The following is a 14,280-nucleotide window of genomic DNA, read 5'->3' on the forward strand; positions in this document are numbered from 1 at the left end:
CACAAGAGAGTGCTTAGAGGGGAACATGTGTGTCAGGTAACTATTTATATGTAAAATACTTGCCCACAAATGTGCCTCAGAAGACATTTTTCAAAATCAGATCCCTCATTTGAAATAAATTCTCATGTTCAAGGCTCTCCTGTAGAATCCAGAAAATGTATATACTTTATTGGGTTCTACTGAAAAGAACCCATTAACCAGACATTTCCTAGCACCAACACAATCCCACAGGGCACTCCCTGCACTCCCCTCCTCACTTTCTGAAGGAGCTGTTCACTCAGGAATACCCTGCTCACTTTTCTGCCAAAACTACTTTCAGCTGTCCTCCGCTGGTACCTTTCTGTGCAACCATAGCAGATGCAATGCATGTCCATTTACCTCCTCCTGTACCAATGCCCAGGGCCGCAAACATTCCTTCCATGTGAAACAGCAATTTACATGTACTTCCTCTAATCCAGTCTACTGCATTCCTGGGCCTTGGGTTACCCGGCAGGTAAAAGGAGGTGAGAAGGGCTGGAACCATCAGGAAAGTGCCTTTACAGCGGTGCTTGTGGGCCAGGAGGAACAGGAGTGTTTACCTCCATGCCCAACTAACAAACCTACAAACACCAGCCCCCAACTCCATGATCTCCCCCGACACCCAGCCATCATCACCCCTCCCCCCTGCGATCACCGACTTCCCCAATCTCTGACTCTCCCCCCCCCCCCCCCGACCCATCTCATCTCTGACCTACCCTCCAATCTCTCCCTGACCACACCCCCCAACCGATCTCCAACTCTTTCCCTGAAGCCGCTCCCCCAACTTGGCCCCCAATCCCCCGATCTCCAATTACCCCCCCGCCCCGACCTTCCAACCCCCGCAATCACCCCCGACCCTCCCAACCACTCTATACTCTAACCCCATTTCCCCCCACCCCACCTTCCCCCTGCGAGCTCTACCCCAACAACCACTAAACCTACTTGTTCCCAGGCTGTGGCCTTTTCTGGAGCATTCACTGCCCAACAGGCAGTCAAGCCTGTCAATCAGGCTGGCTTCCAGTCAGGGGCAGGGGAACCACATATGCCGTGGAGTTAAAACACCATGGCGTTTGGGGAAACCCAGACTTCCTGGAATATTGTGGCCAGTTTTAGTCCCCTGACATTGTGGGCGCTATAGAGCCACTGGAAAACGTTCAACAGGGAGCTATTAAAATGACTCCTAATTTAAAACCCCTCAGTTATCATGATAGGCTGAGAGCTAGGTCTTTTTATGTAGACTTTGGGGTGATTTCGTTGAAGTATTTAAAATGATGAATGGCCTAGACAGTATCTGTGTGGACAAACTATTCGAATTAGATATGTGAGGGAAAAGAAGAGGTCACGCATATAAGCTATTTAAGCATAGAACTAGGTTAGACGTCAAAAGGTTTTACTTACACAGATAGCTATCAAAGCTTGGAACAAATTGCTAGCTTGTGGTGGGTGCGGATTCACTGCAACATTTCAAAAATGAGCTGGACAGGTGCTTTGTTGCGTCTAATTACTGTGTACGAAAGGTAGGTGGAATGTTGGATGATTACCTAACGGTTACTGTGGTCTCCTGAACTCGTTTTGCTCACCTTCAGAGTTCAGGAGAGGAATTGCCAAGATTTGTTTCCCTGGACAGGCCTAGGTTTTTAAAAAATCTGCTTTTTGCTTCTCCCAGGAGGTTACTTGACAGTTGGTGGAGGACGACACTGGGGGTTATGATGCTTAGTTGCATTATTGCTGTTTGCAACAGACTTGATGGACTTGCCGGCCTTTATCTGTTCATTTTTTCATATCTTTTTGTCTTTTGTTAACACTGCATGGCATGTCCAATTTCTTAATTCTGAAGTACTTTCCAAAGTAGTCGTCACTTGAGAAATAATCAGCTCTAATCCAATCATTGCAGTTGTGCCAAGTCTGCTGCATCTGTTCTTCTCCAGAATGAACCATCAGCCACCTGGGTATTAGCAGACCTATATCTGTGGCCAGTGATTTTCAGCAGTCTGGCTTGGTATCAACTAATCATTAAGTCCTCATTTACCTAATTTTCTCTCCTGCCCTCTTCAACCATGGTAGTGTACTACTACACTGTGGGCCTTGGCCCTTTAGTTTCTCAATTCAAAATACTTCACACTTCAATGTCTCAATGATTAGAGGGAACTACAGGATGTTTCCCGCCCCCCCCTCTGCATCTAAGTTAAGCTATTTTGGGAAGTAGTTTAGAATTAAAGAGAGAACTGTGGTGCCATGCAGATTTAATTATCTTATCAGATAATGTTACTGAATTGCAGCTGTGTAATTCCCTCTACAATATCCATTATTCTATAGGTTATTTAAAATGAACTTGAACAAAATAATCTAAGGCAACATTGTGCAAAAAATGGTGCATCATTTTAAATGGGCGAATCAAGTCACCATTATATTTTCAAGCTGAGATAATAGCACCATTGTGTTTATGTGCTAGTGGTATTGCATGGCAGGACATAATACCATAACCAATTTTGTTTCATTTTAAGAAAAAGCATATTCAGGCTTTCCAGACCCAATAATCTAAAAAAAAATATATAAAGAATAAGATCGGCAAACAAGACAAGCAGAACAAAGCTAAATATTTTTGCTTTTGTTGGAAAGCACACAAAAGTAATTGCATCTTCAAAGAGTGATGAGTCACTCCTCCAATGATTTACCCAGTTTAAACAAATCAATTGATGAACCACACAGACTAAAAGGACCCAAGTTCAGTCCCCAATCTATACAAAATTAACACCTCTGGGGCAGTGAGCAGAGAAATGACATGGGTTACTGTTCCCCAGTTGCTATCTGATGGTCCAGTGGGGATAGGATTGTATTTCACAGTGATGCCTACAACAATCAAATAGCTCATTAAAGGACAGCCGCTCAGCTGAGTTACCAAAGGGCGCCTATGAAATCGTACCCCAGCAAAGAGTCAGCATCTTCAGGAGAGGAGGCAGGGGGGGCAGAAGAGGTAAAGAAAGAGAAAAGAAACTCGAGGCCAAAAAGGCCGGTTGGGGGGGGGGGGGGGGGGGGGGTCTGAAAAATTCCTCTCCGGCCCCCTCAGGCGCTCAAAACCAGTCCAGAACATCACACTGACCATGTAAGAACTAATTTTGGCCTCCTTGAAAAAGTGCAACATCCCCACCAACACCTGGGAATCCCTGGCCCAAGACCGCACAAAGTGGAGGAGAAGCATCCGGGAAGGCGCCGAACACCTCGTGTCTCTTCACCGGGAGCAAGCGGAAGCCAAGCGCAGGCAGCACACGTCAACCCAAGCACCCCACCCACCCACCCCTTCAACCACCGTCTGCCCCACCTGTGACAGAGACTGTAGGTCCCGCATTGGACTCATCAGTCACCTGAGAACTCATTTTTTATGTGGAAGCAAATCATCCTCGGTTCCGAGGGACTGCCTAAGAAGAAAATAACTAATTTTGGGCCAAATCTCTTTTGGGAATATGCAGCTTTTTGAATACTTATAAACGTAAACTAGGAAGCTCATTGAATGCTTAGCAGAATAGGTCACTTAACCAGTTATTTATATACAAAAACTAAAATCCATGCTAGCGGTTATACAGTATTTCAAAATAGGTAATTCAAACATCTACACAATCAGAAAAAAATTTGGCCCGTATTTCTTTTGATCACGTAAAGGTTTCACTTTCAAGCAACCTCGTGATTGCGCTGCCTAGTGATCAAATGTTGACCAGAACCAAAAATGCTCTATCAGCTCTGAATAAACACCTATGACACATGAAAACAATGAGTTTGACAAAGACTGCGGTGGGTCATGGGTTTGTCATAACCCAAAGTGCAGATAAAACCAACATGCCAATACTTGCATAGAATTTTACAGCACAGAAACAGGCCATTCGGCCCAACTGGTTTATGTCAGTGTTTGTCCTCCACACAAGCCTCCTCCCACCTTACGTCATCTCAGCCTATCAATATGTCCTATTTCTTCCTCCCTCACAGCTTCTCCTTAAATGCATCTATGCTAATCGCCTCAACCACTCCATGTGGTAACAAGTTCCCCATTCTTATGACTGAGTAAAGAAGTTTCTCCTGAATTTCTTATTGCATTTATTAGTGACTATCTTGTATTTATGGCCCCTAGTTTTGGACTCCCCCACAAGTGGAAGCATCTCGTCTGCGTCCACCCTATGGAACCCCTTCATAATTTTAAAGACAGGTTACCACTTAGTCTTCTCTGTTCTAGAGATAGAGTCCGTCTTTCCGGATAGCTCTACCCTCTCAGTTCTGGTATCATCCTTGTAAATCTTTTTTGCACTTTCTCCAGTGCTTCTATATCCTTTATGTTATATGGAAACCAGAACTGTTCACAGTACTCTGCGGTCTAACTAAGTTCCTGTACAAGTTTGACATAACTTGCTTTTGCTTTTTAATTGTATTCCTCTAGAAGTGAACTTGTGCTTTGTTTGCACTTCATGACTTTGTTAACCTGCGTCATTACTCTTAATGAGTTGTGAATCTATACCCCATGATCGCTTTCCACCTCTATCGATGAGGAGGAATTTCTTTACTCAGAGGGTTGTGAATCTTTGGAATTCTCTGTCCCAGAGGGCTGTGAATGCTGAGTCTTTGAGTATATTCAAGGCTGAGATAGATTTTTGGACTCTAGGGGAAATCAAGGGATATGGAGATCGGGCGGGAAAGTGGAGTTGCGGTCGATCAGCCATGAACTTACTGAATGGCGGAGCAGGCTCGAGGGGCCGAATGGCCTACTCCTGCTCTTACTACTTATGTTCTTCCATTTAGACTCTTATTTTCCAAGGAAAATTGTTACAACACACAAAAGGACAATTAGCAGCAATGGTGATTTAGAAATTATTGGAATGCAAATGGCATGAATTTATTTTCTATGAGAGCATGACCCCCCCACCACAGAGAACATGTTGATTTTTGTCACCTTATTCGGTGCATACTTATTTGGAGTTTACTGTAATCCCGAATATAAACCTCAGTATCATTTTTTGATTAAGCCAAAACACATCACCACTCAAACCACACTCCCTATTTTACTTCCAAACTTTGGCAATTCTAAAAGTAGTGACAGGAATTGTAAAAGACAGTTAATGTATTCACACCAGGGAACATCCACCTTATCTCAAAAAAGCAGCTGCAACCAGTATTGAAATAAACCTTCATGGGAGGCATGTCCCAGAAAGTTCCTTTGTGGAAAATAAATAAAAAAAATTCAAAAGCTGCATTTGTGCCGCTTATATATAATTTTTATGGGAATAAACATACTTGTAACTGACTCTCAGAAACCAATGGCTCATTTTAATTTTTTTTTAAGCTTTGTGTACAAATATGGGAGAAAGTATCATTATAATTGATTTGGACAGCCAGTCCAACCTTCCAGATAATGAGTGGTTGATACAGACAACCTCCAAACCCAGTGAGAAAGGCTGATTTTTTTTGCAAAATGCTGGCAAGCTCACGCATATGTTGAAATGCTAATGTCAGCTTAAACAGTTGATGGTTGGTGTATATTTAAACATGTGACCAACTGGATTATTCCAAGTTTGACTGACAAGGCTCTATACCATCGCCAGTAGAGACAGCCTTGGTGGGAGTGGGGATGGGATGTGGAAAAGTACATTCAGTAAAAGTCAGTCAAAAACCACAAAAAAAGAGAAACAAATTCCTCAAAAAAAATCTTTTCACCTTGTTTTTTGGTACTCACTCCATGGTCTGTCCCCACCCCTGCACTTGACCTGGGCCTCCATACTCGCAACCTTAGCCCTCTCTCCCAGTCCGCCGTCTGTGCCCTACTCACCATCCAGAACCTGTTCTTTGCTGATTACTGTTGCTAGGCAGCAAGTGAATGAAAGGATCAAGCAACGATGGCCCAGGGCCTGGTTGGCAGCTGCCAACTCATCAGCATAAGGGCAGCTTCACATCACCATAGCATCCACCGTTAATACAAAAGACTATATTAATGGTGAACCCAGACCACATAGGAAAATGGCAAACAAAATTGAAAAATCACATTATTAAATCTAGAATATTTGGTAGTTTACTGAGTTACATGGTAGTAATTCAGATGAGCAGTTTGAAAGCATCAAAATGAAAGCTATACTCATGAATAAACCTAGAAATCAACTCCGTTTATTCACTTATCCTGCACAAATTTTTGCTCAGTATCACCTCAATTAGTTGATCAAATCAATTTAAAGTTGATGCCATCTCCACACCAGAACCGTAAGTGAAAATACTCAGCATGGAAACTGCTTTGATGACACCTCCTACAATCATTAGGTGGCTGTAACCTGTGTAGAATATGGTTTAATTTTAATGAGCAAGTCCCAGTCAGTTACTTTATAGCGAGGACAATTTTTAACCCCTCCAGACATATGTTACTTAGAGATAGGATTGTCAGCAGTTTTAAAAATCAATCACTGTCTATAATAATTGTTTCTAGATCGTCTTTATGCAGAATGCAAAGCCGCCACGTGTTTTTGACATAGCTCAAAAGCAAAATATAGAAATTTAAAGAATATTAAGATCCTATGCTTATATAAAAGATTGAACAGGAGTCTCAATCTTCCAAAGGCTTCATGAGCTTCAGTACTAGATTTTTCTTGAACAGTTTTTTCTTCCGTGTGAGGTTGTCATGCTGTAAATGGTATCATGTGATCCACTATGGGCTTGGCAAGGAGATTTCAACTAAAACAAAGGTTGCAAATAAAACAGTTATGGAATACTGTAACCCGGGGGGGGGGGCTAAATTTATTATCCCAGTAACAAATAAATTGTTTTCAATCAGACATTACAACACTTTCAGCTCAAAGATTTCTAGGAAGTAAAAATTATATCGACTGCAAACAGAGCTAAAAAGACAACCAACCAAACCATCTGTTGGAGGGCGAGAGGAGCTGTGCGGTTAACCCCTCCATTTTGAGATAATAAAGCACAGTCTCAAACCAAGAGTAGAGGTTAATTTATACTCAACTCCAGATTAATAATACAAACAAGCTTCAAATTATTTAAAATTGTGCCTTGCGAGAAGACCGATATTAGAGATAACCATCCATTGGTGGAAACATGCTTGTGATAGCATGTTTAGAAGTCAAAACTATTATTGCTCAGATCCACAACTGGACTGTTGGAATTTTATGTACCCATTGCAAAAATGCAGACTCTTCTTACGAGTTGTAATACAGTCAAAGCAGCAATCATACAGCTATTTAAACCGGAGGGTAGAAATAATGGACATTCAGGTACTATCAGTAAGTTTTGTGAACAGCTAATTACCCATAACATAGTTGGCCATTTAAATTACAGAAATATGTACTAAGGAATTCCACTAAGAGTGTAAAAGGTAAAGGCTGTCCCTCCAAGCTACTTTTCATTATCAGCACCTAATCTTGTCTCATCCATATAAAACTCTCAAAATCAACCAAAAATGCATGATTAGAGTAACCCAGGTAAGTGAGTTTCCAAAAAAAGTATTACTTACCAAAATATTTTGTAGAAAAATACCCAAAAACCTCAATCAAGCTTTAACCTGGATTACTGTTTTGAAACAATGATTTTATATATTACTCTGTTCCATTTCATCAAGAATATCCCACGGTGTGGGGTGGCTCCAAAAACTCTATGTAGGATTGCCCGAGAAATATTCTTTTTGGCCATTACGTGAAACAATGATAACTAAGAGATAACCTCAAAGTGTGCTTAAACCAAATATCAGCATTGCTGTTCTCTTTAATAATTCCCTAAAAGCAGGAGCAGGAAACTGGACAAACGGCATAGTTTAGGCAAACGAATCTTGGAAAGGACAGAAAAGAAACTGCTTACTGGCCAAGAAATCTTAAATAATCAGCTGCACAATACTTGCAACAATTAGGACAGAATGTGCACAATGATAAACAGAAATAAACACAATACATGTGTATATGTAAATATGTATGAGCTCAAGGGATATGTGAATCATGCAGCTCTGTAAGTTACACAACAACAGCGTTTAGACAAATGATTACAACCAACTACAAATCAATATATTGGGGAAAACTGCTCGAAAAAGGAAAATAACATTAAGATTTTGGCAGTATGACAGGACACACCAATCAGTAAGCAAATGCACACTGACTGCAGCTCACTAGCAATCATCAAGCTCAGCAACACTTCCCAGATAGCTCTTCGATGTCAACAGGTATGGTTAAGGGGGGGAAAAAAAGGACAAGAAAATAGGGTTTCATTTCCTCTCTGCACTATTTTAATCATACTTATATTAAATTCCTGTCTGTTATTTTAAAAAAAACAAGAATTTAATGTGTTAATCACTGCACAAAAAATAGCACAAGCAGAAATTAAACATTTCTTTTTAAAAAAGGGAACTGCCTCCTAAAAGATACTCTACAAAACAAATTGTCAAGTTACACCATTTGAAAATACCTCATAGCTTAGAATTGTATTAGATGGCAAAGTGGTTTAGACTGCTGCCCTTTCACCTCAGGGACCCGTGTTTAAATACCCCAGATTGATGGGATGAAAGTTTCTTCCTGCCAGCTGCAGTGATTCAATGGGAAACAAATTTGGGGCTGTGTCAACTCAGTTCCCAATGGGAATTTTTCATAGAATATTTGAATTTAAATAGCACTTTGTCACACCACTGAAACATTTCAAAGTGCTGCACACAATTAATTACTTCTGAAATTCAGTGACTATCATTATGTAGGCAACCACGTAGCCATTCTGCAACAACACTGTGCCCTAAACAGCAATGAGATGAATTACCATTTGCTTTTTTTGGGCGGTCCCCACAAACTACAGGAGTAAAGCCTAGTGCGATTGCTTCTGGGAAAAATCAAGTGCTTAGTGCACACATACAAATGCCACAACATTGTAGATCAGGAGTAATGCACACGGTTTCCTACTATAAATTCCCAGGATTTGTAACATTGCGCCATTTCATTTTTACCTAAAGCTAAAATGAAACGGAGTAGCTAGTAATATCCATAATCCGCAAAATCCTACCCAGTGAAATTTGAGGAGATTTTGCGATGGGATCGCAGCATAGATGATGCATGCAATGAAGGAGCATCCTACAAAGGTAGGTAATCCATTCATCAGGAGCAGGATAGTGGCTACAGAAGAGCCATAATGACAGCTGTCAAGACAGAACTGTCAAAGACATTACTATGTGCAGCAGTCAAATCTAGACGGTAATGCTTAATAAACATTTGAGGATTACTTCACATGGCTGTCCTGCAATTACTCTCCATCAGAACAGCAGCTGTTGAATGACCTTTAAGCAGCCCCTGGGCTTTTTCCCTGTATGATGGTGGCAGTGCAGTATGCACATAACCATCCATTTGGAGTGGCTTCGGCCTTTGCACCATATAAGACAAAGAATTGGAGAGATTTTTGAAGTTGCTTTGTACAAGGCACAAGATCATTTAGAGCTCTGTAAACATCACCTGTTCGAAATCGGGTATTTGGTTATGTGGATAAAATGATGACGCGAATAACGCTGTGTTTACATGATGGCATTAGAACTGGAGACAAGAAGTCTCTGCAGACTATTAGAATAACTGGATAGATGCTTAGAATCTGCTTGTGTTTTGGTTCTCTGCGGATGTTATAGCATTCTGTACTGTGACGGTCATAAATAATCTTGCTTTCAAGCTAGCTATCTGCTGTTCTCCAGTTAGGATTTAAACTTTGTTTATGTATCTTTAATTTGACCAGCTAAGGCCCAATGCCTACGTTTCTTCTATCATTACTAATAACCATGTTATAATACTACGGTAGAAATCAGAGTTCGCTTAATAGAACTGCTTGCGAAGATAATTAAGTTAATTAGTATAAAAGACATGGAATAAAAAGAATTTGGGGAGGTAAGGGGGGCGATTTTCTCACTGGAGGCGGGTTTTGGCTTGGGTGTGTCAGAAACTCGCCTCCACTGATAAGTTTTCAAAAAATTGAGATTTTCCCTAGGTTGTCCACTTGATTTCAGAGGTGTGGGATGCCTTGCTCAATTAGTGTTTTGGGGTTGAAACTCACCTCTGTTGACAGCACTTTTCCAGTCTGATTTTATGGCATCTTGCTCCCTTGGCTCATTCCACAACATTTCTGCTTCCCCTGCACCACCTCCAACATCTTTTGAGATACGCATATCCAATTCCAAGGCAAGGGCCTACCTGAGGCTCTCAGATGAGGCACTGCAAATGTTGTTTGAGGGGGTGAGAACTAGCATGGAGGTGCTCTTCCAGTCGTCTCGGAGGAAGAGGCCTGCCAAAGAAACCAAGGTGTGTGGGTACAGCTGGCAAGGGATATAAGCTCCAGATATGTGTGTAGTTTGGGAGACTGTTTTTGTGTATTGATGAAATGCCATCCTGTTTGGAAAGTATTAACATGATTTGATGCCAAAATGTTGGCGTTATGCCATCTGTTACTTAGCCTTAGGCAGCTCCACATTGCGGGCAACGCCACACTTGCGTTGTCAGGTTGGTGGCCTGAATGAAAGGAGGCTAGAGTCATGTCCATTGTCAATGAAATCCTAGCATGCAGCCAAGGACATGTGGCAACTTGGCCAACCTATACAAATCTGGCCATAAGTTCATCCCTTGCAGCCATGTGCTCGCGTGCTGCCACTGCCGCTGGTCGAAACACCGGCGCGCTGCTCCTCCTCCTCCTCCAGATCCTCCTCCTCGGAGGGCTGGAACTGAGCTGCTTGCTCATCAGGAAGCTGCAAGCCACAATGCTGTGCGATGTTGTGCAGTGTACAGTAGACCACGACCATTCTGGAGACCCTGAATGGTGTATACTGCAGGACTCCACCTGATCAGTCAAGGCAATGGAAGCGCATCTTCAGCAACCCAATGGTCTGCTCTATGATGGACCTGGTCGAAGTGTGGCTGGTGTTGTAGCACTCTTCAGCCTCATTAGCTGGCCTCCCGATTGGCGTCATTAGCCACTTCTTCAGGGGATAGCCTTTGTCACCAAGGAGCCATCCATTAAGTTGGTTTGGTGGATTGAAAAGCGGAGGAACATTAGAGGGCCGCAGGATGAAAGAATCATGGCAACTGCCAGGGTACATGGCGCAAACATGCAAGAACTCCTCCTTGTGGTTACACACCAGCTGTACGTTGAGGGAGTGGAAGCCCTTTCGGTTGACAAAGATAGCTAGGTTGTGATGGGGCGCCCTAAGGGCCACATGTGTGCAGTCTATGACGCCCTGCACCATTGGCATGCCTGCCATATTTGCGAATCCAACCAAACGGGCGGTTATACTTGCTTGATCCCAACTTCGGAAGGCCTTCTGAAAGAGCTCACAGACCTTTTAAAGCCAAGATCTGGCACCTGCAAGTAATCCTTGCTGCAGTAAACAAGGTCTTGTTAGATGTGCAGCAGTGAGGAGGCCACCCACGAATTAAACCTGGCGGGGTTCAGAAGTTGCGTGAGGCACACCGAAATGATGGGAAATTCACGAGGGCCTCTCAAAATAGGATTAGAGAGGCCTTAACAAGCATTTGCAGACGTTAATTAACGCAATGGTCAGCTGGAGGCGGGAGCGTTTCCCGACCTCCAAAACCGGCACCATCCCACGGAGGCGGCTTGGAGTCGGGTTTCTGATCCGACCTCAGTAATTCGAATTTTCCCGCCTTTCCCGACTCCAAACCCGCCTCCTCCAGCGTCAGAAAATCGCCCCCAAGGTATCTATCTCAGGATGGAACAGTCCGTTAGATTAAAGGGAGATAGTTTGGATAACGGCAGGTTGACCAAGACAACGCTGATGTGGGCCCCTTGATGGGGAAGGTACAAGGTCAGGCCTTGTACTTGCTGTGCCAGGGAGGATAGGGACAAAGAGAGATAGGACAAACCTTCAAAATGTAAAAACAAGATAAATTGGCAAAGGATATGCGACCACTTTGAGGGAGGGCTTTCACCTAAGAAATGAGACAAAGAACTCAATGTGCCATTGGGCATTGAGTTTTATGGGAAACGCCTATAGGTTAAATAGCCTGGTCAATAACTTGGCCCCAGGTCCACCCCTAAAAAGAGAATTAAAGAAACACCATGAAGGCTCATTCACAGACAGTGAAGGGGGGAACCTTACAAGAGTGAGCTGGTTGAATGCTCTTTCGAGAGTGGACCCACGCTCGAAGTCAAACATTCTTGGGGGTTCTAGACGAGGGGAAGAAAGGCCGTAAGCCAGAGAACTGTTTGTGCACGCCAGCCGTCTGTCTGTCCGATCGGGTCCGGTACCAGCTGCTTGTCACACTCGTATGTTTTTGCTGTATAACTAGTGTGTTATATTCCATCTTAAACTCTGATTAAACACAATATTCCCACTATTATGGTTTGCAGTTGATCCTGATAATTTGAAAGAGATTGGTAATCTCTACCAGCTAACACCATGGCAGAAATAGTACTTCAACTATTCAAAAAAGGTACAACGATTTCTTTATCTAAAAGATATTTTTGGTAGAAATTTCAGAAGTGCTTACGGATCACACAATCAGAATGCCAATTTAAATATAGCTGATCCACCGTAAGGACTAACATTCACTAACTTAGTGAGTTAAAACCAACACTAAGAATTAGGATAATACATTCAAAGAAGTTTTGAATAGTGGACACATTAACTTGTAGAGATCTATATTAAGATTGCAACTGGGAACCAGCTAAAACCTATTTCCAAATAGCTTACATAAAATGGGACACCAGCGGGTGATCCCCTAATGAACCAAACACAAATGGAAAATGTAAACCAAAATAGCTGTACCATGAACGCAAAGGGATTTTTTATATTTTAAACAACTGCTGGAGACATTCCAAAATTTGAGGAAATCATGAGATAGGGCAAAACATAAAAACCTTGTACAGAGTAGAACAGCTCTGCACAAACTTCTTCCATTTTGTGTTGTAAGTGCTATTTAGTGGGCACCATGCTTGAACTAAAGACATATACTAGTTACCCAACAGTCATCACCTGTTACTAGACAGGCCCTCAACTGGAACAATTTAATATTTGTGCTCTCAACACCCACCCTAAACAGAGAGGCGATCTCTCCTGCAAGGCAGTGAAATCCTGTCCTTGCTCAATTTAGGTTGCCTGAGAACCACAGTTTGCCAGGACTACAAGGGTTCACAAGTCAACTCCTGTTCTGTCCGAGTGTGTCATTTGCATTACTTGTGCAATCAGTTGTAAACAAGGAAATGCATACAGAAAGCTTCACACTGGGGGGAGGGGGTGGGGGAACATCCAGCTTCCATGCTAATATTGCCTCTATTCTTTAATAGAAATAGCCAGACCATTATTATTACCGCAAAACCTGGGCCATTATTACACTTTATTCAGGCACCAACAGGCCAGTAGATCCACATCCTTCTTACACAGGGATCATAAGGAAGTCCTCTGTCTGCTAGTTGATGTGGTGGACCACTGCAATCTCATTTGCCCATGCATATATTGATTTTCCCTGCACCAAAGTCTGGAAATGCTTCACAGTCAACCTTCAATTTCAGATGGTTGACATGCCAGGTGGAGTGTTTTGTCACTCATTTATCTGTAATCCAGTCCCCTTAGAGGTAGGCATCACGACCCAAAAGCAACATCACGATCAACACTAATGAAAAGACAGGCATTGGGGACTCCCCTGCTGAACATTGCTCTAGGACCATGTGAGATCATGACCTGATGCTTGGTTGATCCTTGCCAATAATGAACAAGAAAAAGCGGATATATATTTTAGAGAGCAGGCAGTGGAATTAGCTTTGGATTGCTCTAGCAAAGAGCAAGCACAGACACGATGGGTGAATGGCCTAGTTCTGTGCTATAAATGTCTATATTTCTATTGTTCAATACAAAAGCTCTGTGGGGAAAGCACGGATTCAGCAGGCTCAGATAAAGCAAAGTCATAAACCAGCAAATGCAGCGAACTATAAAAATGCCTAGTGCCATCAGGCAGAGTAACTGTATTTGCTTTTCACTGGGAGCCATGAACCCTGCAGGGGAGACATCAGGTCCTGGAGCACCATGATCTGGTTGAGGCAGATAGACTCACTGCTGTTTGATACAACACCCCTAAAAATGTTAGGTCTTGCTAGAATTACAGCTGAGATTTCTTGTAATTAACTATGAAACCTAGCTGTTTGGAGTACCTGTTACATAGCTGTGTAAGTGTACTTGAGACACTAGGCTCTGATGAGCTAATTGTTTACATACCAATAGAAGTGGAGTTGTTGCATCCTGAAATACGTGAGATCACAGACAGGCAGTTT

General features: G+C 42.5%; 1 protein-coding gene across 5 annotated transcripts in view; it reads right to left on the bottom strand.

Moving 5' to 3' along the window:
* LOC147102652 (uncharacterized) overlaps nt 1–14,280 on the bottom strand; it is a 449,465-nt gene that overhangs the window by 186,943 nt on the left and 248,242 nt on the right. The gene's annotated exons all lie outside the window — the stretch shown is intronic.

The sequence above is a fragment of the Somniosus microcephalus genome, chromosome 21 (genome assembly GCF_052327205.1).
Source record: "Somniosus microcephalus isolate GS21.2 chromosome 21, FLI_Smic_1.0, whole genome shotgun sequence".
NCBI classification, from domain to species: Eukaryota; Metazoa; Chordata; class Chondrichthyes; order Squaliformes; family Somniosidae; genus Somniosus; species Somniosus microcephalus.